This window comes from Podarcis filfolensis, assembly GCF_964270895.1.
Source record: "Podarcis filfolensis genome assembly, chromosome: 2".
NCBI classification, from domain to species: domain Eukaryota; kingdom Metazoa; phylum Chordata; class Lepidosauria; order Squamata; family Lacertidae; genus Podarcis; species Podarcis filfolensis.
In genome coordinates, this window is record NC_139605.1 from 24,773,219 (window position 1) to 24,798,719 (window position 25,501).

The following is a 25,501-nucleotide window of genomic DNA, read 5'->3' on the forward strand; positions in this document are numbered from 1 at the left end:
CCTTGGGCTGTAAAACTGGGCGCCAGCCAAGAGAGAATCCCAGAGCACATCCACCTGAATGATATGCAGTTTCTCCTACAGGTGATACGTCATCTTCTGAATTCAGTATCATCACCTAGAAAGTATGGGCGCATTTCACCACCTCCCCACTGCAGTTCCACTTCCAAAATGCTTTTAAATCCTTGATGGTGTATGCTTCTCTCAGTGATAGTAATGCCCGCTAACCCTTTCCATCTCCCCTCTTTACCATCTGCTTGTCTTAACAATGGATTATAAAGAAAAACATGTACAGAATAATCTTTTAAATAAATTAAAACTGGCCAAACAGCTCCAGGCTGAATAGAGCAAAATGTACTGCTTAATTCAAGCAGGCTTTTAATTTGTTCTGTTTACAGCCAAAGACCAACGAGATAAACAGTTGTCCCTGAGCACTAGATTCTTCTGGTACCTGCCCTCTAGGCTAGACTATACCCGAAAACAGAATAGGGGTTCTCAACCCCAATCCAGCCAGCTAGTCCTGAAGGGGTACCACGACTCGTGGTATCAAAAACAAACGTGAGGTCCAGGAGAACCAACAGAGAGGAATCTTCCTTCTACAGTGCAGGTACCCAAGGCCACAAAGGCAGCCTTGATTATAAACCTATCATAAACCTTACTGAGAGGCAGTAGATAGGCAGTCTGGTACAGCGGTTAGAGTGTCAGACTAGGTCCTGAAAAACCAGGGTTTGCGTAAATAAACTCTCAGGTTCCATTCCTAAATGCAATTGGAAGAAAGCACTGTTGAAATCAGTGAGGGGGGGCGGATACTCAGGATTGGAGAACAAGACTTTCTGTGCCTTTACACAGCGTTCCTATTATAGGACACACTTAGTACCAGTGTCTCATTACAAAACACGCTTGCTGGATAGGATGCTACGTTGGCACAATGCGGTAGGCTGCGTCACAGCAACTGCTTACAAGGAAGGCGGTAGCCTAGTGGGATGTGTCTAGAGGGGACTCAGAAGGAAGATAGATTTGCCTGATGCTCCCATTCTGCTCAGTCTGAAATTCATTCAAGTTTGTGGAAGGAGGATTTCAACATCTGACAGCAATTCCGTTTGAAAACACAGAAGGCTGACAAGATGGAATTGTGGGGGAGCAGAGAAAGCAAGCCTGGGAAATAAATGGTTCCTCAGGGCCAAAGTACACACAATGTTAAATTTGTCTTTGTGTATGTAACAAGCAGGTTTTAAAAAAATATATATGCAAATTGCATCAGCTGTGTGTGTGGGGGGGGAGCAGCTGATAACTAATGGGATCAGAGCAGGAGTAGATGAGGAAATTAACCCTTTCTCTCCCAGCTGCAGTTCCTAAGAAAACCCCTCTTCCAAAAGAGTACAGTGGTACCTCGGGTTACATATACTTCAGGTTACATACGCTTCAGGATACAGACTCCGCTAACCCAGAAATAGTGCTTCAGGTTAAGAACTTTGCTTCAGGATGAGAACAGAAATCGTGCTCCGGTGGCGCAGCGGCAGCAGGAGGCCCCATTAACTAAAGTGGTCTCCAGGTTAAGAACAGTTTCAGGTTAAGAACGGACCTCTGGAACGAATTAAGTATGTAACCAGAGGTACCACTTTATTTGCTTTGGGGTGGGGGTATATCCCACTGGCACCACAGTTAGCTTAGTCCCTGGACAGAAGATTGTCTGTCCTGAAACAGTTTATACCAAGGACTGCAACCACATCCAGTTCAGGTAAATGACATGAGAGCCATTCATCCAGAGGGCCTCTCTCCTGCCAGTGCTTACACTCAAGTTTATTTGCCTTCATCCAGCCCACAACTGCAGACAGACACAGGAGCTCGGAATATTTTGTTTCCACTTTTAGTTAACCACGGTTTGCAGTGCTGTTCGCACCTGGAATTTTGATTGACACTAAATAATGGTTAGTTCCAACAAGTCAGCCTCCTAACCATGTTTTCGAAGCTGACTTATTTGAAGTTAACCATAGTCAGCATTAACTACAGACTGGTTACTACAATGTGGTGAATCAAAAGCAAAAAGCTGTGTGGGAAGAGGGGAAGCTGAGGCTCTCTATAGCTTGTGCACCTCACTCTAAACCATGGCTTAGAGCAGGGGTCAGCAAACTTTTTCAGCAGGGGGCCGGTCCACTGTCCCTCAGACCTTGTGGGGGGCCGGACTAGATTTTGAAAAAACATCATGAACGAATTCCTATACCCCACGAATAACCCAGAGATGCATTTTAAATAAAAGGACACGTTCTACTCATGTAAAAACACCAGGCAGGCCCCACAAATAACCCAGAGATGCATTTTAAATAAAAGGACACATTATTTTCATGTAAAAAAACCACTAATTCCCAGACCGTCCATGGGCCGGATTTAGAAGGTGATTGGGCCAGATCCAGCCCCCAGGCCTTAGTTTGCCTAGTTAAAGGTAAAAAGACCCCTGACCATTAGGTCCAGTCGCGGCCGACTCTGGGGTTGCGGCACTCATCTCGCTTTATTGGCCGGGTCATGTGGCCAGCATGACTAAGCCACTTCTGGTGAACCAGAGCAGTGCACGGAAATGCCGTTTACCTTCCCGCAAGAGTGGTACCTATTTATCTACTTGCACTTTGACGTGCTTTTGAACTGCTAGGTTGGCTCCTGCAGGGACCGAGCAACGGGAGCTCACCCTGTTGCGGGGATTTGAACCGCCGACCTTCCGATCGGCAAGCCCTAGGCTCTGTGGTTTAACCCACAGCGCCACCCGTGTCCCCTAGTTTGCCTACCCATGCTCTAAACCATGGCTTAGAGTGACGTGTGAACACAGTCACAATGTACCCATCTAGTTCTGGATTCCTTACTCTGACTAGCATCACCTGTCCAGGGTCTTTTCATCACCTGCTATTTGACCCCTTGAACTTGAGGTGCCAAGGGGTTAAAGCTGGAATCTTTTGCATGCACTCTACCCATGAACTAAGGCCCTTCCATAACCCATTAAAGCTGGCCATTGTATTTAAAAGTGCCTCTGTGATGTAATACACAATGGTCATCATCAGGTGCAAATACCTAGAGTTAGGTACAGCGACATAATGTGAACGTTGGCAAAAATAAAGAGAATTGCTAAAGCAGGTCTAGTCTTGCATCAAATAAGATCTTGGGAGAATATTTCACAAACAACGCATTTCATAGACCAGTCACACACAGCAAAGCAAGCTCCGCTCCCCTGCCCCAAATATTATTGATCTCTCAATCTTTTTCCAAATATGAATTTCTCATTTTTTTCTATAAAGAAGGGCAGTTGAAATAACGTGACGTAACACAGAGACATCGCCAGCAAGAAGGTAATAAGTATGTTGGAAATTAACAGTTCCTTCAAGCATAAAGAAAGAAAAAGTGGTGGTGGAGGGGAAGCCTTGTAAAATGAAACAAGAGGAAGATTCTCTTTCAAGTTCAGCCAACTTTATTCAAAGGAATCGAGGGAAATAATTGCATTAGCCCACAATACATTCAAGTTCCTCATCAGCCTCATTTAGTATTTCTCTCTGTTCTTTTTCTCCTCCCCTCGAATTTCAAAGTACCTCAGTTTTTAAAGTCATAGCTATGCATGTTCCTTAGGGATGACTAAAAATCCTGGGAGGTATTTCTTTAAAGCCTGCAGGTACTCTAGGGATTCAGTTATTTCTCTGACAAAAGGCATCTGCCAGCACCAAACTGTAAGTAAATTAAAAAAAATGGACACTCAACTACCTTGACCTAGTATGTCACGAAAATTCACAGCCTTTCCCTCTCCCCACCCCTTTTCCACCCTTTGGCAAGGCCTGTTTGCAAAAATGCAAGGGCGTATTGTTTAGATGAAAACTGTCTCTAAACATGCTTCAGCATTTTGAAAGTATTTTCTCTCAAGCTGCTCCAGCTGAACAGTTTGCTTATGCAGGCATCCAATTTTGGTTTCAAATCGTCACAACTTTGTAAGGTTTGGTGGTTAGGCATTGGAAAAGCTTGGTTTATGGGAGGGGAGGTTGTGGCCATCACCCACCCCTCCCCTTTAAGGAATCTGGGGGGCAGTATTCTGGGAGAGTATTCATTTAACCCACAGCGCCACCCGCGTCCCTTAACCTGAGGTAAAGGTAAAGGTAAAGGGACCCCTGACCATTAGGTCCAATCGTGACCAACTCTGGGGTTGCGGCGCTCATCTTGCTTTATTGGCCGAGGGAGTCAGCGTACAGCTTCCGGGTCATGTGGCCAGCATGACTAAGCCGCTTCTGGCGAACCAGAGCAGCGCACGGAAACGCCATTTACCGCCATTACCACCGGAGCGGTACCTATTTCTCTACTTGCACTTTGACATGCTTTCGAACTACTAGGTTGGCAGGAGCAGGGACTGAGCAACGGGAACTCATCCCATCGCGGGGATTTGAACCGCCGACCTTCTAATCGGCAGGCCCTAGGCTCTGTGGTTTAACCCACAGCGCCACCCGTGTCCCTTAACCCGAGGTATCACTGTATAATTAAGATGTATAAAGAACCGTCATGGAAGGTTGGGTGGGAAGCTGAAAAGAATTACTGTATAAAAACAGAAAATGATATGAGTGTATAACGGAAAACCTATAAATAAAATATTTTTTTAAAAAAGAACTGAATTTGTTCAGAGCTTTCTCACAACTAAAGGAGGGTTTCCCCCCCTGACATGCTAAGTTTCCAGAGGGTTGGCCATTTTGCAGCTATGTAGGTTTTTGCCCTGAGTAAAGAATGTGACGCCTCTGTTCACTCACCCATGAAGCGCCGCTGCCTTTACTTTCCTGCCTCCCCAACAAGCTGCCAAAGGCAGCCTCGAGGAATGTAAATGATATAATTGCATAAATAAATATGGAAATGCGTGACTCCCATTTCCCTGTTTCTCCAAACAAAGGGAGAACTAGAGTTTGCTGGGAGCTTGGAACCCAGGACAGAATGCAATGAACCTGAAACCTGCTCCCAGACCCAGCAAAGAAAAGACACCCTCAATGATTTCAATTACAGCAATAAAATCATTGCTCTTTAGTGACACATCTAGATGGGCCAGTAATTGACACACATTATCCAAATCTAGACAGGACACAAGTCCAATTATCCGTAATTGCTCACATGAATGGTTGCGTATGTGACACTATTATGCCACTCTCCTGTCTGCTACTAAGGGCAAGAGACAGAGGACTAATGACAACCCCTAAGAGATTGGGAGTTGCCACCTGGGTCCAGGACTGGCTCCTAAAAGCATGTTTATTATTGCTGTTGTTGAAATATTATACACATATATTATTGGGGGAATGCAGAATCAGTTTGTTTAATAGCATGGGTAGACTATTTGGCTGCTACAGAGATTGACGCCACTTAGTTACCTCAGTTACTAGAGCAATTACCCTAATAAACAAGAATCATTGTTTTCGTTTCACCTCTAAGCATACATACAGAGGGGGAAAGAAGTACATCCCTTCAGAATGTGATGGCCATTAAGCGTTCAAATTACAAAATAATAATAATAATAAAATAATAATAATATAATAATAAATTTTATTTATACCCCGCCCTCCCCAGCCAGAGCTAGGCTCAGGGCGGCTAACACCAGTAAAAGTTACAGTAAAAACATAATGGGGGGGGGGGCGGGGAAACAATTTAAAATACAGGTTAAAATGCAATTTAAAATGCAGCCTCATTTTAAAAGTAGCCCATAGATCACATAAAGGGTGTGAAACATAAGGGTCGGACTGAGTCCAAACCAAAGGCCAGGCGGAACAGCTCTGTCTTGCAGGCCCTGCGGAAAGAAATCAGATCCCGCAGGGCCCTGGTCTCATGAGACAGAGCGTTCCACCAGGCTGGAGCCAGTGTTGAAAAGGCCATGGCCCTGGTTGAGGCTAATCTGACTTCCTTAGGGCCCGGGACCTCTAGGGTGTTGCTATTTATGTTAAGGAATGAATGCAAACCCATGTACACTTACCAGGGAGTAATCCCCATGGAACACACTGAGATTTAGAAGAATTTTTTTGAGTATGTGTCGAAATTAAAAGACGCCTGCTTCTTGGGAGAAAAGCAATGACAAACCTAGACAGCATCTTAAAAAGTAGAGAAATCACCTTGCCAACAAAGGTCCGTATAGTAAAAGCTATGGTTTTCCCAGTAGTGATGTATGGAAGTGAAAGCTGGACCATAAAGAAGGCTGATTGCCGAAGAATTGATGCTTTTGAATTACGGTGCTGGAGGAGACTCTTGAGAGTCCCATGGACTGCAAGAAGATCAAACCTATCCATTCTGAAGGAAATCAGCCCTGAGTGCTCACTGGAAGGACAGGTCGTGAAGCTGAGGCTCCAATACTTTGGTCACCTCATGAGAAGAGAAGACTCCCTGGAAAAGACCCTGATGTTGGGAAAGATGGAGGGCACAAGGAGAAGGGGACGACAGAGGATGAGATGGTTGGACAGTGTTCTCCAAGCTACCAGCATGAGTTTGACTAAACTGCGGGAGGCAGTGGAAGACAGGAGTGCCTGGCGTGTTCTGGTCCATGGGGTCACGAAGAGTTGGACACAACTAAACAACTAAACAACAACCACCCACCTTAAACTTTGTAAATACAGTCGTACCTTGGAAGTCGAACAGCTTAGTTCTCAAACGTTTTGGGTCCTGAACGCCGCAAACCGAGAAGTGACTGTTCCGGTTTGTGAACTATTTTTGGAAGCCGAATGTCTGAAGGGGCTTCTGCAGCTTCCGATTGGCTGCAGGAGCTTCCTGCAGCCAATCAGAAGCCGCACTTTGGATTCCGAACGTTTTGGAAGTCGAATGGACTTCCGGAACGGATTCTGTTCGACTTCCAAGGTATGACTGTACACAAATGGGGGCAAGCTATGGGAGCAAGGTATATAAGTCAAAGTGTGGCCTACCTGGCAGATTTTTTTTTTTAATGCTCATCAAAAGCCAATGAGTTAAAGATCCAAAAAGGACAAGTGCATGCCATGACCTCCTCACCAGTATGGTTTTTTAATGGATGCTGGAAAAATATGCAGACTCATGAGAATTTCAGCTTTCTTTTACAGTACCAAAGGCGGGGAAAGAGCCCTCAGGACTATAGAAGAAAGTCTACAATTGCCAAGGCTGGCGTTTGCTGAAATTTTAATTGTACCTCATATAATTTTGAACAACAGTGTAATTTTAAAACAAGACGCACAAAATGGCTGGAGAAAATGTGAGTCATTTTTTATTATTATTGGCCAGATCTAAATCTTTCTGCAGCACCTTCTATGGATTTATATTCCTGACAGATTACACCCATGGGGAGATAATGTACCGATAATCAAGACATTAAAAACTCCCTGAGATGGCAAAATGTGCTTCTAGGAGCCAGCTTCAGGGCAACATCGTCTTGCAACACTGTCAAACAACAAACATTAACAGACAAGCATTGGTGAAGTGCAACCATTAGCCTATGATTTATCTTTTACATTACATTCAAAGGAGGAGTATAGCAAGCGTCCAAAATGCAAGAAATTTCTCAATGTACACCAGAAGAAAAAAATTGAGAGTGGAGAATGTATGGTGACAGTGCAATCCTGGACAACATGCAAGTTCTAATGCATACCTGCTTTCTATGATATGCATATAAATTTATTAGTTGCTTAGTTTCCAACCCCAATTCAAAAAGCTGGTTTTGAGCTTTAATACGCTAATAGAGTTTTGTCCTGGTTACTAAAAACATGAGATTATCTTGAACTGAAGGAGCATTCCATCCCATACACCTCTAGGCTTTGAGATCATGGTTGGAAGTTCTGCCCCATCCCTTTGTCATCTGAGGAGAGGTGGCTGGTGAAGAAGAACAGAGTGTCCCCCATGGTGGTGCCCATTCTGAACAAGTCCTACCTAGTGGAAAACTCATACGATCAGCTTGTTCAGGTTTTACAGGAAGTTGGGAGAAGATTTATTTGTTTAAAAGGGAGCTTGAGCCAAGAGATGGCTCCTTGTGGTATTTTATCAGTGTGCTATTGAATGGTTTAGTGTCTGGTGGTTAGGACTTGGTACAGTGGTACCTTGGGTTACAGACGCTTCAGGTTACGGACGCTTCAGGTTACAGACTCCACTAACCCAGAAATAGTACCTCGGGTTAAGAACTTTGCTTCAGGATGAGAACAGAAATCGTGCAGCGGCAGCGCGGCGGCAGCAGGAGGCCCCATTAGCTAAAGTGGTGCTGTATAGTCTTTTTATTATGGTCAATGACCAGTATCAAGACAAAAACACCAGTTACAAAATTTAAAAGCTCAGAACAAAATAAAATAGCATAAAATCTCATATACATTAAAAAGCAGTTCCAGCTGGTCATTGATCTGTCAGAATGGAACCCTTGTGACCTAGGGATGACCATCCGTTGATATATTATGCTGCTCCTCAGAGCTAGTCATTATATGTTGTATTTTGATTGCTGCTGCACAATATTTGGCCACTTGGTATGATATACAGGGATTCTTATCTAGGGAAGCGGATGGCGATGTGGTCTAAACCACTGAGCCTCTTGGGCTTGCCGATCAGAAGGTCGGTGGTTTGAATCCCTGTGACAGGGTGAGCTCCCGTTGTTCTGTCCCAGCTCCTGCCAACCTAGCCGTTCAAAAGCATGCCAGTGCAAGTAGATCAATAGGTACCGCTGTGGCAGGAAAGCAAATAGTGTTTCCATGCGCTCTGGTTTCCGTCATGGTGTTCTGTTGTGCCAGAAGTGGTTTCGTCATGCTGGCCACAGGACCCGGGAAGCTGTCTGTGGACAAACACCAGTTCCCTCGGCCTGAAAGCGAGATGAGCGCCACAACCCCATAGTCGCCTTTGACTGGACTTAACCATCCAGGGGACCTTTACCTTTACTTTTACTTTATCTAGGAGCAGCAGAGTGGCAAGAAACTGTTCAAAACTCCTAGTATATTTCTGGAGTATAGGCAAAATAAGGTCAGAGCATAAATCTCTATAAAACAAGCACTGGAGAAGCACATGTTCTACACTTTCAATTTGTCCAGAGTCAACTTATTAATATTACTATCACCATCATGCTAGTTTGTTTGCCACCATGACACTCTTCAGGTAGAGTGGTTTGGTTTTAGTGCAGTAATAATGCTGTATCTTAAGACAGCCTTCTTGTACTTTCTAGGAAGGAAGTCTCACTGAATTCACTGGGACTTACTTTTGTTTTTTATTATTAAAAAAACCAAGCTTAACAAATGTTGCATAGTATTTGCATGCATATATTAGAGGGCGGGCTACATTTGACAGATGCATTCTGTTTTGATGTGGTGCTACATAAACCAGGCCCCTTTAAAAGTTTTGATTCTGCAGCATTTCATTTCCTCAGGAAATAATAGCTGGTACGCCAGTTAAGCGTGACAACGTCTCACTTGACAGTTAAGATTTCCAGCCAGGGCCATAATGATGCCAACTGCAAATGTTCAAAACGATGAGTCAGGCCCTCAACAGAGGGATCCTGCAGTTTTAAACACAGGGGCTTTAATGATAAGCTTTCACGGTTCCAAGTCCTTCAGACACACTGTAGCCATTCTCAGGTTTATCTCATCTAATCTGAGTTCTGGAGAATTTCCACACTTGGCCTGACCCTTTCCTAAACATTAAAAAAAGGATTTTCAAGATTCTCACAATAATTTATGGGTCACACGGAGGAGGGGAATGAGCTCCCTATGGAGAGCAGGCGAGCACCGATGGTGGGATGTTTTCATAGACAGCTAAAAACCTCTCTATTTAACATGATGTTTCCTGGTGGCTGATATGAGGGGTTTCCCCCCTTGAGTCTGGCTGCTGTAGCTGTTGCAATTATGTCTCTGCTTATCTGAATGTTTTAAGTATTAGCACTGGTTGGCTTCTATCATTCTTATGTATATTATGAACTACTTGGAGATTTTATAAACGATGCTTTAACTTACTTCTAAGTTTCTGAGCAATGGCTGGAATGGTCCAAACCATCATGATTCACACAATAAGTGATTCCAATAAATTGTGCCATGGAGATAAGACTTTGAAGAACTCATTCCACAGTTCTGCTGATCCCTCAGTCTGCCTGTTTCCACCATATTTACAGTGTTGAATTATGGTGGCCATGTGTCCTACTTTTTTCAAAGGGCCACCAGTGGACAGTCCTCTATCTGAGGGCAGCTCAATACAAATCTGGCTTCCAAATAAAGAACCATTAAGAAAGAAGAGCAGCTGAGGCAATGAAGCAGCAGTTAGCAGCCGGGCAGCAAACAAGTCACCTGGTGTCTTTCCTACTATAGTGGGATGTGTTGTATTTCCATTTAAATACAGATAATCAGTGTCATCCAGTGACATAGTTTCTTGTTTTGATGTTTTTACATACAGTGGTACCTCGGGTTAAAGACACTTCAGGTTACAGATGTTTCAGGTTACAGACTCCGCTAACCCAGAAATAGTACCTTGGGTTAGGAACTTTGCTTCAGGATGAGAACAGAAATCGTGCGGCAGTGGCGCGGCGGCAGCGGGAGGCCCCATTAGCTAAAGTGGTGCTTCAGGTTAAGAACAGTTTCAAGTTAAGAACGGACCTCCACAACGAATTAAGTTCTTAACCCGAGATACCACTGTATTTAAATGCTTTTCAAGAAACGAATGCATTTTAGTAATTATTTCTAAATTTGCATCTATACACATAAATTTCCACATACAAATTTTACACAAATCAATGACCTCTTTTTTTGATGATGCACCCTCCCGCTTTTGGCAATATCTAACTGGCCACCCTCTGCTGAGCATGTGTTTCATGCACAGCTCTTAAACTGCCTATTGGTTGCATCATTGTCACTCTATTGGTTTACATGCACAGTTGCCATTAGTGAATGTGCACACTTATACAGGGCGAGTCCTTTAAAAGAGGCCCCATGGACACAGAGTACACATGTTCTATGGGGCCTCTTTTCAAAAACTCTCTTAAAAGAGTGAAAACATGGCTGTAATACCAGCAAACCGGTAGGCAACGAAAGAAGAGGGGCATTAGAAGTGGGCGGCAACAGGTAGAAGCAGCAAATTCTTCCTTCCCGGCAAAGCCCTTCCTGCCTGTTAATGTTACCAAATCATCGATACAATTAACACGGAAGAAGACCTTATCCGCACAAACTAAAATTACCGATTTCCTTATGGGTCCTCGTTCTACCTCCAAGAACCCATTAAACAACTCAAAGTGACAATTACCGGGACAGCACAAGGACTCGACATTATCAATACTTAGCTGGAACATTGCTGGTTGGAGAACCAAAAAATCAGACCCCGAATTCAGGAAGTACATAAATTCATTTAAAATCATTCTATTCCAAGAAACATGGGATGAGGAAGAGATTACCATAGACGGCTTTGATCTTCTAACACTTCCGGCCTCCCCTTCTTTGAAAGGTGGTCGCCCCAAAGGGGGCCTTTTGATTGGGATTTCACTCCAACTTCGCGCCAAATTCACTCTGGTACGGGCTTCCCCGCCTTTTGCTCTATCTGGACTGATCACAGAAGGGAAGTCCTCATTACTAATTACTAATGTTTATCTCCCCCCCGAAGGCTCAGCGCCTGATCTTGATTGGAGATGGGAATCATTTGAAAATCACCTACTGTCATGTCATACTAAATGCCCTAACTCGTACTCCCTAATTGGGGGAGACTTTAATGCTCGTATTGCCACAAATTGGGACTTACTAACCAAGTCCAAATGGTGGACTCCCCCATGTTTGGACAATTTTGACTTGGAACATGCCAGAATTAGAACTTCAAAGGACAACAGAGTAAACAAAGCAGGAGTGACCCTTTACCAAATGGCCATTCGCCTGAATCTAGTATTTTTGAACGGCTCCTTCCCCCCCGATATACCGGGGGAGTTCACTCACCTGGGACTAACATCTAACAGTGTTATCGATTACCTCTTGATCTCCGCAAATCTGGCCGTTAATGTACTTTCCTTTCAAGTTGAAAACCAACATTTCAGTGATCACCTCCCAATAGTGACCACTCTGTCATTGTTCCGGTGCCAGAATGACAATAAACACTCAGTCCTTCTGGAAACCTCATCATCGATCAAAATAAGAGGGATCAAATGGTCGGAGGCTGTGGCCCAAAAATACCAGGTTTTCTTCCATAGGGAAATCAACGCCTACTTACCTCAAATAACTACTGACTTACAAGATTCCAATTCGGTTTTGAAACTTTTTAACCTTCTTATAACAAACCTTACCACTTTTTTTACATCACCTCCTCAAAAGGCGAAAGTGGCGCATTGCAGTGCTGGGGCCCCTTGGTTTAACACCTCTTGCAAACAAGCAAGATCCCTTCTTCGTTCCATCTATAATGAATACAAAAACTCTAATGCTCAGGCTCTACCATCTTCCTATTTACAAGCCAAAAGAGCATACAAACAGACTTTAAAGCTGGCCAAACGCGAGTGGTATCAAAAACGTTGGCGAGCCTTGATTGCGGCCTCGAGATCCCGCAGACCACAGGAATTTTGGGCTCTGATAAACAAAAGAGCAAGGAAGTACCCACTGACGATTATCCCTGCGCCCACATGGGAACAATTCTTGAGTAAATATTTCTCCTTGGCAGAGGAATCCAACTCATCCACGGAACTCCGAGCCGACCATCTACCTTTGTGGCCCTCCACTGACCCAGACCTGATAATGGACTTGATATTAGATCTGAAAACGGGCAAAGCCCCCGGGCCGGATCTAGTCCCTGCTGAGGCTATTGTTGCGCAACCGAGGTGGTGGGCTGAAATTCTGGCCAAAGTCTTTGATGCAATTAATTCTACGGGGCTTATCCCTAGGTCATGGAAGGAGGCCGTGATCGTGCCAGTCCATAAAAAGGGTCCCCCTGCTGACCCGGAGAACTATCGGAACATCAGCCTTTTGTCTATCATCGGGAAAATTTTTGCTGTCCAAGCTGTCCCATTGGGCAAACGACTCAAATTTGATTGGCCATGAGCAAGCGGGTTTTAGGAACAATTACTCGACCTCTGACCATATGGTAATCATGTATCATCTTGCCAGAAAATATTCTGCCCCGAGTCGGGGGCGCCTATGTGTCGCTTTTATAGACCTAAAGGCTGCCTTCGACAGTATCCCAAGAAATTGCCTATGGAAGAAATTAGAGAGATGGGGCATAGATAGAAGGCTGTTATGGCTTATAACCCAATTACACCATGGGTCGTCGGCTAGAGTGAGACTCACACCGGCGGGAAACCTATCCAACGAGGTCCCAATAAATAGAGGTGTGCGCCAAGGCTGCATTTTGGCCCCACTCCTCTTCAACCTGTTTATTAGCGATATGAAGCTCTTTCTGAATGAGTCTCAAGCCAACATTCATGCCCCCCGCCTAGCTGATTTTCGCTGCCCTTTGCTCCTATATGCCGACGATGCAGCGATCCTTTCCTACTCTAGAGTTGGTTTATGCAGAGCTCTAAAGATTTTTGCGGCTTATTGCAAACTTAACCATCTGACAATTAATCATGGGAAATCTAAAGTCCTGGTCTTTTCCAGGTCTCGGAAAACTTACAGCTGGAAGTTAGATGGAGTCCAATTAGAACAGGTTTTCAAATTTAAATACCTGGGAGTCTTTTTTCATTACAATCTAAGCTGGAAGCCACAGATACAGTATTTACTAAACAAAGGGAAAACAATACTTTATACTCTACTCCAATTTCTTGCGGCCGACGGAGCCTCTCACATCCCTTCTGCATTGAAGGTATACCACGCAAAAGTGGTTTCCACCCTCTGTTATGCTGCCCCGCTCTGGGCCCCAGGGTCCAATTTAACATCACTGGGGACATTGCAGAATCAGTTTCTCCGTCGCCTTCTGAAACTCCCCATGTGTGTGAGCAATGCAGCCATACGTCTGGAGTTAAGGATTGCATCATTGGAGACTGTCATCTGGAAGCGAGTCTTTGGCTATTGGCTGTCCAGCTGGCATAGGCTTCCCGACCATTACCTTTTTCAGTGCCTCTGGCGGGACGTCTTTGTCAATCCGTGGGTAGGAAAAATCCATGCCAAACTTCTGAGCATCGGAATTTCCCCAGCGGACTCCTTAAAGATGAACTTACGCTCAGCCAAAAGCCTTATTGAGCAAAGATTAGCGGACATTGAAAATCAACACAACCTCGCCAGGGGTGGGGGTGTCTGCTCCCCCAGGTATCACGGAATAACCCCACCACTTGGCCTTCCATCATACATGTCATCTCTTTCATCAGTACCACACCGACGTGCATTTATTCGTGCAAGGTTCAATGTCTTTCCATCAAACCTGCTGAACCACAGATTTTCCAATGGTTTGGTGTCTCCGCTATGCGTGTGTGACGGGGAAACTGTTGAATCTCTTTCACATATAATGTTCAACTGTCCCCTACATAGCATAGCCAGGGCTAAATTCCTGGGTCCTGCTTTACTGCGCTTGGTTGGCAGGCCTGTTGAGTCACACGCCACACTGCTTTTGCAGGATACAGATCCTTCTGTAACTCTGCAGGTGGCGAGATTTCTGAATGCGGTTATCTCACACTCAAAAACCACCGAAAAACAACAACAACATCAAAACTAATTGGACTGTTACGTTGAGAGTGCATGTCGGAGTTCGTCTTTAGTTTTCCTTTTCTGTGATCCATCCCTTGGAGCTCTCCTGGCCCCAAGCCGTCACTTGGCTCTGCTCAATGACCCACCCTTGCATCGTGGTGTTCACCTTCTGTTGTCGGATATATCTGTTTTTATGTCCCTGTGTTTTTATGTTTGTACATATTTTATGGGCTAATAGCCGTAAATAAATAAATAAATAATAAAAGCAGCAAAGACCAGTGGGCAAAAAAACAAGGGTTTCTCCCCACCTCACCCAGCCAACTCAGATCCTATTTTCTCTGAATCACAGCGGAAGTCCAATTGCAAATGGCAGTGCCTATGAACAGTCCTATTAATAGCCAAGTGCGCATAATATACACACGTTAACTGTGGTTGTATTCCAGCTAGTGACCTTGTGAAGTCGTGTGCGGTCCAAACTCTATATTGCACTGAAAACTTCTCTGTGCTTGGGATGGGAGAAACAAAAGGAATGGCTTTAGGCAGACCTTCCTAAGAATTTTGTTCCTAAAGCACTGGCCCCTCTGTTTCACAAACACATCTGCGGTTGTTGAATTCTTACCCTTGCCGACTGACCCACTTTGCTCTGAAATGAATTTGTTATGTCGGCATGCCTAGCTGTTTATATAATGAGATGTGTGACTGTTTCGGCTGGGTGCGTGTGTGAAAGCCACTTGTGGCTCTGTCTCATGACCCCTCTGTGTGAGAGCGTAGAAAGAAACCCTGATTTAGGAGAGAAAGCAGCAACAGCAGATGCTTTAAAAGGCATCTGAGGCTGAGCTTGCCTCCTCTTTAAGCCTTCTAGTTAGATCTCCCTTAGGCCTCAGACATGGCAGACTTGATGGTCCCACCTATTTTCCTATGCTGAAAGAGCATTCATATTCCCTGTTGAAACGAAATAAATTGAGGTTTTTGGGGTGGGTGGGTGTTTTTACATGGTGCTTTGTATGTTTACAATGGGCTATTATTTTATTTCTTAAAGAAAGCATTGTGTTTGTCTGTTTTCTCAAAAACCTTGACATACAGGAACAATAACACAGCTAAAGAAGGTCGTCATTCTTGTGAAAATTTTGAAGGGTCTATAAACATGCATGAGGCGCAAATTGAGAGGGCTGTCAGCAACTGTTCATCCGGATTATAATTGACGCCTAAAACAAATTAGGTTTGAGAGAAAGCGATCATCACCCTAAGAGGGGAGCCGCTTCAGTTGAGGTTCTGCTTCACGATTGACTCACCTGTATTGGAAGAAGTACAAGGGGAGTACAACTCTGTTACTCTCATGTGATATTTGAGTGGCTTTTGATATCACTGACCATGGTACCCATGGTGAGGGGAGAGAGATTCTGTGTTGGCCAGCAGGTAATGGCTTTCCCCACCTGCCTTGCCCCACCTCCAGCCACAGGAGCCTTCATAGGGGAGCTCTTTCCAGAGGAAGAACTATGAGGAGAGAGACTCTTTTGGTCATCTGGCAGGGGTTGGTTCCAACTGTGCTTGCCACCTCCAGTTTTAAGGACCTTCAGGAGGGAGTTGCCACAGGTATATTATGTGGATGTGTATTTTAATGAGCTGAACAGAGTGAATTTTATGAGTTATGAGGGTGTATGAGTGCTTAGTTTACCTTTTGGTTGTTTATGTTGTTAATATTGTCTTATAGATTATAAATGCTGTATTGATTTGTTGATCACGGAATATGACTTTGCTTTAATTGCAATGTTTAGCTTATTTTTCCATTGTTGCTTTGCTAACAGTGTTTTATAGATTGTTAATTGTTTCACAGATGATTAGTTAATTATTCTATATGATTGTGCTGTATTTGTAATGTTCTATCATGTCATTGCTATTTATTGTTTGTAAGCTGCTTTGGGATTTGTTAGGATGAAAAGCAGCACAGAAATAAATCAAATCAAATCTTCCTAGATTACGTGTGTGTGAGGGGGTAGTGCTGGTACTTTAGTACAGTGGTTCTGTTCGTGGTTCTCTTCCTACCTGTACAGTTGAGCCCAGACAGTAGCATTCCACAAGATATTCCCATGCTAGATTCCTCTGTGCCATTAGATAAAGGTTTTTTTTAAAAAACGTGCATCTAGGTAGCTTGCGGAATTGGCTTCATTTGTTCTCATATCCAAGCATTTGTTGAATCCAAGCAAAACAGTACAAAAATGTGTTGTTGCACATGGGTGATTGTTGGTTTTTTTAAATAAAAAAAACTAAATAAACAGACTCCCATGTTGTCGAAGTTATTCATCAATGTCTCACTTTCTGCTTCAAAATGGCATATGGGGCTTAGCTGTGATTCTAACGTTGAAGAAATGAATGATTGGATAAGGAAGAATGTTGGCCCAATGAAGAATGGCTCTATCCTGTTTTATAGTGCTTAATTGCACGGAGCACCAAAGATGCACAAAAACTTTGAGGGAAGGTTTAGGAAAAGAAAAACCAGGGGGCTCACTATCTAAATCACTATTTACAATAAACAAAAGAGAAAATAGCATAGGTGATTGATCACAAACAGCCAGGCTGTCTAAACAGGATTTCCAGGAAAGTGACTGGCAGAAAAGGGATCACACAGGCAGATGTAATCAGTATAAACAACTGATTTTATCACTATAAACATCCCTCAAACAGAACCTCTGTACGTTTGTTGCTGTTTGAAAACCACATTAATCCATATTATAATTAAGGAACAAGAAGGTGTGCATATAATCCTTTGCCTCTGGTGCTGGAAACCAACCTTTCATTTTATTTTTAGCCCCAAACTATAAAGCAAAGGACAAGATATCTGGTGGCTAAAAATGCTATGTTAGTGGAATCAGTTTTTGAATGCTCATTAGCTCAGCCTTTGCCAAACTGGTGTCCTCCAGATGTTTTGGAATACAACTCCCATCAGGTTGGCAAAGGCCGAATTAACACTTTGATCCTGCATATAGATAAGAGATTCGGCAGCACAGACCCATGTATGGCATTGAGAAGTAAATTCCACTGAAATCAATACTGCTTAATTCCACATAATGAGATACGTAAAGCTGCTTTAGTCCTCTTGGAATCCATGGGACCCAAGTAAGTCTTAAACTATAACATCCCATTTATTTCAATGTGATTTAAGCATGACAAACTTCCTGGCTTACCCCCAACCGGTTGAGGACTGTTGCACTATTGCCAATAAAACTTGCATGTGCATAAGTGAGCGCTGAATTGAAGAAGTCATCTGTATCAATAACCTTTTATCTAATGGCACTGGGGAGTCAAGGGTGGGAAGACCTTGCGGAATGACCAGGCTTTCAGCTAAATGCCTTGCTGCAGGCGTGGATAATAATTAAAAATGTTTCCCCCTAAACATTGATCTTTAAATTTTCAATTAGATCTCCCCATTACATTTCACTTATATCTGTGTTTCTTAAAATAACCTGTTGTGCCAATGTTATACAAGCAAATAGATCAAAGCCTATGCTCAGTACTCTTAAAAGTGAATCCATGACCCAGCATGAAAGATATTGAGGCCCATACTCACTAAGGGCGAACAGATAAAATGTAAGAACTTGTATTTTTGAGTATGGTCAACAATACCATAAGAAGATCTGAGTGTTGGCAACAGATATCATATCCTTTCGGGAATCTGTATCGTTCAATTTTCATCCTTGTCAAACTTTTTTTTAGGGGGGCGGGTAATCCAAATTTATTTTTTTTAACCCACAGATTGTAAAAATAAATTTCATCTTATTTATTCTAACCTTGTGAAGTTGACTGCTTATGCAGGTATTTTTGGAAAAGTATCCTCTAGCATCTCCATGGGGAAACCCAAGTTATAACATTTTATCCTGGATTTTCTAGAAGACACACGATGGTTCTGAAGAACTATTTCTGTATTAACTTCAATCGCATTCGAAATGTTCAGGCTCCACAATTTGCTTTGCAAATGTTTTAATTGCTGGGTCCATCAAATGGCCACCCTTGCCACATGAAAAGCTTAAAACTGCATGCAGTTTTAGGAATCCTTAATTTGAATGTAGTCTGTAATTTGAGGGGTGGGGAGGTCAGCTTTCCTACCCATTTGATGAATCGGCATAATAAGACTAAATTCCTGCTCCAGCCTGTTTACTTTGTGCCAAGCATGGATTTATGCCCTCTGCATGAGAAGCAGTCATTGAACAAAACCTGAAAATACAAAAACCTATTCTTAAATTCTTAAACCTATTCCTAAAAAGCAGACATCACCTTGCCAACAAAGGTCCATATAGTTAAAGCTATGGTCTTCCCAGTAGTGATGTATGGAAGTGAGAGTTGGACCATAAAGAAGACTGATCACCGAAGAATTGATGCTTTTGAATTATGGTGCTGGAGGAAACTCTTGAGAGTCCCATGGACTGCAAGAAGATCAAACCTATCCATTCTGAAGGAAATCAGCCCTGAGTGCTCACTGGAAGGACAGGTCGTGAAGCTGAGGCTCCAATACTTTGGCCACCTCATGAGAAGAGAAGACTCCCTGGAAAAGACCCTGATGTTGGGAAAGATGGAGGGCACAAGGAGAAGGGGACGACAGAGGATGAGATGGTTGGACAGTGTTCTCGAAGCTACCAGCGTGAGTTTGACCAAACTGCGGGAGGCAGTGGAAGACAGGAGTGCCTGGCGTGCTCTGGTCCGTGGGGTCACGAAGAGTCGGACACGACTAAATGACTAAACAACAACAATTCAACTGCCCAATATTATGTCTGTCCATTTGTGAAGTGCTCCTCCGTGTAGGAAAACCCCTGCACACAAGACACTAGATATCAGGGAGAAGGGTTAGCCTATCCTCCTTGATATGCTATGCTTCTATCTTCAGGGAAGTCTTGATATTGTTGTATGTTTTGGGGGGGGCGGACAAGACTCCTCTAAATTTCTAGAACCAGGTTAGAATTAAACCAAATCCCATGACTTCTGATACAACAGGGATGCAATTGCTGAGAATGGCCCAGTCACTAAGCAAATGAAGGTGGGGATATGTGCCATTAGCAGAGACTCTGTACTAGGCGGCAGAAGGTTGGCAGGAGACCTTCCCCAGCTCTTTGTTTGTTGGAGAGTTGTGTTTAAGAGTGCTGATGCCAGTCAGCGTAGACTAGCCTTCTCCAGCCTGCTGCTCTCCAGATATTCTGGATCACAACTCTGGTCAGCCCCAGCCAACGTGGCTGATGCTCAGGGATGATGGGAATTGTATCCCAAAACTCCTGGAAGGAACATGGCTGGCGTACACAATACTGAGATAGATGCACCAATGGTCCTGGTTCCTGTGTGAGCTGGTTTCTACTGCCATTTAAACCAATCCAAGAGAAATACAGTACTGAATAAATTTGTATTTCTTCTTGGGACAGGCAAGGGAGAAAGCGTGGAAGCCAGATAACCAGGGTTCCTCCAGCTCAGACCATGAAGGTTCCACCACGTACACCCAGCGTACTGTGAATTCTTAAGAACCCTATGAAATTTAACAGCACAGCAACGAAGAGGTCTGTAGTGCTTGGCCATAAATTATGAACCAGATGTTCAGCTGGAATAAATCAATGCAGCTCCACCAAAGCATCAAACTAGGCTTATTTACATCAGCTGGAGATCTGGTTCTATTCATGCAGTTTCCTCTAGGAGGAAATCAAAATTCTGTCTTATCTCTTGCGTCTTTATAAGCTGTGAAATCCCTCTCCCCGTCTATTTCTGCAGTTGAAATTAAACCAGTATAAAAATGTGTCGCTCGTTGCCCATTAAGTTTCCCTTAGCCAGTGGCTGTGACGTTATGAGATATATATTCACGGACAATCTAACCGCTGTGTGGAAGAGTCAACAAGAGACACGGATTCAGTGAATTTCACACGGCGAATAAGACAGAGAAGTTGTGTGCGGTTGGAAACAAAAAAAAGATACAGAAAGATACATAAAAAAAGATACAGAAAGGTGCACTGGAAAGGAGCCTGAAAATTGCTCAGCCTGAGCAAATGAGTGGGTTGCAGAACACAGTTGCCCAGGCCTCTCCATCTGGACACTCAAGAGGCATTATCAGTGTTGAAGGACACATTTACACCCAGTCAAAAATGATGGGGTGCCAAGCAGGGCTAACGTGTCCTGTCGAGAGGGGCTGTGGTCTAGGGAAGAACAAACAGTTGGCTTCAGATCTCTAGCTCTGATTAAAGTTAGCAAGAGTGCTAGCTATCGGACTACCTCACAGAACTACGTCCAATGTAATATCATGGCAGAATGAAAACCTAATGTAACCTGGCATCTGTTATTTATTTATTAAATGTATATCCCTCCCAAAGGATATATCCCTCCCAAAGGAGGGATATACCGTATTTTTTGCTCTATAGGACGCACTTTTCCCCCTCCAAAAATTAAGGGGAAATGTGTGTGCGTCCTATAGAGCGAATGCAGGCTGCACGGCTAAGCCCAAAGCCAGAACAGGGAGATGGAGCGCTGCGGAGCACTCCGTCTCGCTCTTCTAGCTTGGGGTTAGCTGCGCAAAGCCTCTGCAGGGCAGCGGGCTGTCTTCACCCCGCTGCCCTGCAGAGGCTAGAAAGGCTGTCCCCGAAGCCAGAACAGTGAGACGGAGCGCTCCATCTCGCTGTTCTAGCTTGGGGATGGCTGCAAAGCCTCCGCAGGGCAGCGGGAGAGCTTCACTGAAGCCTGGAGAGCAGGAGGGGTCAGTGCGCACCAACCCCTCTCGCTCTCCAGGCTTCCAAGGTAGCCACCTGAAGCCTCCAGAGCGCAGCAGGAACTGCGCTCCGGAGGCTTTGGGTGAACGCACCTTGAACGCACCTTGTTTTAGAGGGGGAGAACAAGAAAAAAATGTTTTTCCTGTTCTCCTCCTCCTATGGTCCGGTGTGTCCTATAGAGCGAAAAATACGGTACAGCACTACATCCCCATCCCTATGACAAAGTGATGATCCAGTGAGTGAGCCCAAAGCAGCCTAAGACAGTAAAATGTATTGGATGGTTTAAAAGGTGGATTAGGCAACTTCGCGGGGGATAAGGCCACTGATAGCTACTAAGCCATGGTGGTGGCTATGTTTGCCTTGGTTTGGTGGCCAAAAATGCTTCTGAATACTGGTTGTCGGAAACTGCAGGAGGGGAGAGTGCTCTTGCGCTCAGGTGTTGCTTGTGGGTTTCCTACAGGCATCGAGATGGCACGTGTGAGAACATGCTGGATTATGTGGCCCATTGCCCTAATCCAGGAGGGCTCTATCCTAAGGACAGTTCTACTACATTTGCAGAATGGGAAAGATCTCAACTTAAAAGGCTTGTTGAAAGAGAAAGGCCTTTGGCAGATTCTGGAAAGAAACAGAGACAGCACCTGTCTAATATTCAAGGGGAATGAATTCCAACATATAGGTGCCACAATACAGGAGGCCCAGTTCCTACATTGTGTGCAACAGTCCTCCTCACAAGATGGCATCTACAGGAGGCCCTCACTGCAGAGCACATAAGGGGTGAGGTGATATTTCAGGTACAGTGGTATCTAGGTTTTCGAACGCAATCCGCTCCGGAAGAACGTTCAAGTTCTGAAACGTTCGAAAACCAAGGCCCGGTTTCCCGAACTGGTTGCACGAGTGCTCCTGAGATGAGATAAGCACAGACTGATTGCACACAGGCACCAAATATGCCCAAATATCACCTCCGTGTTGTGCGGGTGCTCAGGACTCAACAGCCAACAGCTAGGCCTCAGGATCCTGCACTCAGCAGAAGCCACGTAGCATGTTCGACTTCCGAGGCGTGTTCGAAAACTGAAGCATTTACTTCCGGGTTTACGGCATTCGTAAACCGAAATGTTCGTCAACAGAGATGTTTGAAAACCGAGGTACCACTGTATTCTGGTCTCAATCTGTATGGCTTTATACAACAAAATCAGCACCTTGAACTTAGTTCCATAGCTAATTGGCAGCCAGTGCAATTCTTCCCACAACGGGGCAACATATTGGCAGTCAAGCCACTGCAATCCAGGGCAACTTCCAGGGCAGCCTCAAGGGCAGCCCCACATACAGCACATTGTAGTAATCCAGGCTGGAGATTACCAGCATATAGACAACAATGGTCAGGCTATCCCAGTAGAGAAACGGTTACCTGGGCCTCTGGAGACAAAGATGGATCCAGGAGCATCCCTAGACTATGAACCTGCTCTTCCAGGGGAAGTATGACTCCATCCAAAACAGGTCAATTATCTGGACTCCAGAACCACCCACAAACAGCACCTCCATTTTGCCAGGATTGAGTGTCTGTTTATTGGCCCTCATCTAGCCTACAACCAAGTCCAGGCACCAGTCCAGCTAGCAAATGGAGAGGGAAATACTTGTTGCTTGTTGACATCCGTCTGTCTCAGGAGACTGTGGAAGACTACTAAAGGTAAAGGTAAAGGGACCCCTGACCGTTAAGTCCAGTCACGGTTGCATACAGCTTCCAGGTCATGTGGCCAGCATGACTAAGCAGCTTCTGGCAAACCAGAGCAGTGCACGGAAACGCCGTTTACCTTCCCGCCGAAGCGGTACCTATTTATCTACTTGCACTGACGTGCTTTCAAACTGCTAGGTTGGCAGGAGCAGGGACTGAGCAATGGGAGCTCACCCTGTCGCAGGGATTTGAACTGCCGACCTTCTGATCGGCAAGCCCTAGGCTCTGTGGTTTAGACCACAGAGCCACCCATGTCCTTAGGACTACTACTACTACTTATTACTAGAATATATATCCCACCCTTCCTCCCAAAGGCGCCCAAATGGTCTTCCTACATGTTGTTCTGCAAAAACCCTATAGTTTCAGGTTTTGACACACTTTGGTCCTAAGTGTATCACTTGCAAGAGCCTCTCCAGACCTTGCAGAAGGTGGAAACAGTGCCCTACGTTACCCAACTCCTCATCTAGACCATTAAATCCTGTTCATATGTAGGAATCTAGTGCCTGCACACCATGAATGAAAGATCACCTGTTGCTAAGCACCTACAGGCAGAGAGTGTGTTGCTAAGCAGCTATAATGCAGCTTCATTTGCTGTTCTCATGCCTTCAATTCACAGACTACGCCAAAGTCCTGGGCCTTCAAATTACTAAGACACAACAAGGACAGAAGCGCTGCCAGCCCATTTGGTGCTGCGTTCTTCTTCCATTTCCCCCCTTTTAAAGACTCTAATGTCAAGACATTCGCACTGAGGATTTCACTAAAGGAGAGTTAAAAGCGTTTGAAGGCTCAGGATGGAGGCGGACACCTTCTGAGAAGGCAATACTTGAGGGAAAGCAGCAAGGATGTGCACTCTTCTAAATTGCATCCCCTCTAAATTGTAGCCCCCTTTCCCCAGTCATTCAGCAGGCACAGAGAAAAACATATATAATTTGTTAAGATTGGCAGAGGTCCTCACTACCTTTGAATTTATAAGATCCAGCTTAGGATAACTGTAACGTTAAGGAGCCAAGATCTTCACAGCACAACACTACAGAGTTTGCAGGAAAAGCGGGGGAAGAGAGGGAAAGAAAAAGAAAAGCTTGAACTTCTCCAATCAGATAATATTTACAACCTACAGGAAAGGGAGCGTCAAAACATTTCAGGGATTGCAGGACAGTTTTTGAACCAAGCCAAGAGGAAAGCATCAGATTCAAGTTCAAAGAACACATTATAGCAATGAGAAGTAAGGCTTTTGGCCTCCTTTGGATGATTTGAAAACGATTACCATAGCAATTATCCGAGCTAGCCACATTTGCAACGTCCTTGGCAAATTAAGCTCCGGGTCTCAAGTGTAAAATGATCATGGGAAAGGCTGAATGAATCAAGCAAAGTGTAAGTAATAGAAACATGTAAATGTTTTACACTGGCAGCGTGCCTTGGTACATCCGTCTTATTAATGTCCCTGACTGGCAAAAGAAAAGGCTCGCTTTAGGCACTGGAACACTTTTTCCAGCAAATCTGAAACAGCACAAGAAGAAGACGTTTGATTTTTCAGGGGTACAGGAGACATGCTCTCTCGAATCGCGGGAGCACCAGACACTTCCTTTCCCTTCAAATGCCATGCGCTGTAGAATTAATCATCTTCTGACAGGGTTATACCATTGCTATTATCCTCCTGGTGCACATGGTTGCATGTGTGCCCTGCACTACCACAACGAAAGACACGCTCAGCTTCTTAACAGCATCCTACTGCAAGAGAGTAATGGTAGCCTTTTCACAATCCTGCCTGAGGAGCTGGCGTAATGAACCATACGCTAGCAATCAGGGCTGACCCTGACCTTGACCCTCTTTGGAGTGTCAATGTGGAGTGCTTAATTTGAGCCGGGGGTCATCTGTCACCAATTACATAGCCTTTGCCCATTTCCCCAGGTCAGGAAGGCTGCAGCTTGAAGGAGAGCTGCAGATTCAGGAATGAAGCCGCTCAGACTGGGTGCCTGTATAGGAGGAGCAGCTGGAGGCTCTCGGTTAGGTCCTGGTCCACAAAGGTGTTTCCATGCACTTCCCCTTCCTCCCAAGTAGCCTCACTCGCAGTTAGCCAGGCACTTTGGCAGAGGCTCTGAAGTTGCTTCCTAGCTTACTATCTCCAAGGGGCTAAACAGTGGCCATATATGCTTCCTCGTTCAATTGGCTAAGTGGGTGTGACTGGTCCAAGGCAACCCAGTGGCTGAAAGGATATTTGAATCTGGATCTTTTCAGCCTAAGGCCAGCATTCTAGCCCCTGCCCCTGGGGGAGCCAATATGTTGCCCTCCAGATCTTGTTGGCTTACAGTTCCCGCAATCTCTTGCTGGAGCTGATGGGAGCTGCAGTCTGTAAAACATGGAGGACGCCATGTTATCTACTCCTGTGCTATCCTATACTGGCTCAGCATTTGCTTTCTTCTTAGCTCCGCTGCTAGTCACTTTATCTGGAGTGCTGTTTTATGGATATATTTTGCATGGTCTTAAATGTCAGCCTCCTTCAG

The 25,501-nt window shown here is 44.6% G+C and overlaps 2 protein-coding genes across 4 annotated transcripts in view; one reads left to right on the forward strand and one right to left on the reverse strand.

Annotated features, from left to right (window-relative positions):
* The window catches only part of LOC310757157 (uncharacterized protein C3orf49), a 285,131-nt gene that overhangs the window by 228,296 nt on the left and 31,334 nt on the right, over positions 1-25,501 (forward strand). Inside the window, exon 6 of one of the 2 annotated variants that reach the window (XR_014545046.1) lies at positions 2,432-2,456. The exons of the other annotated variant lie outside the window; for it this stretch is intronic. The gene's annotated coding sequence lies outside the window, so the exon portion shown is untranslated. Of the gene's footprint in view, positions 1-2,431; positions 2,457-25,501 lie in introns of those variants that run through there. 2 annotated transcript variants of the gene reach the window in all.
* Positions 1-25,501, reverse strand: part of PRICKLE2 (prickle planar cell polarity protein 2) — a 251,058-nt gene that overhangs the window by 52,765 nt on the left and 172,792 nt on the right. The window lies entirely within an intron of this gene.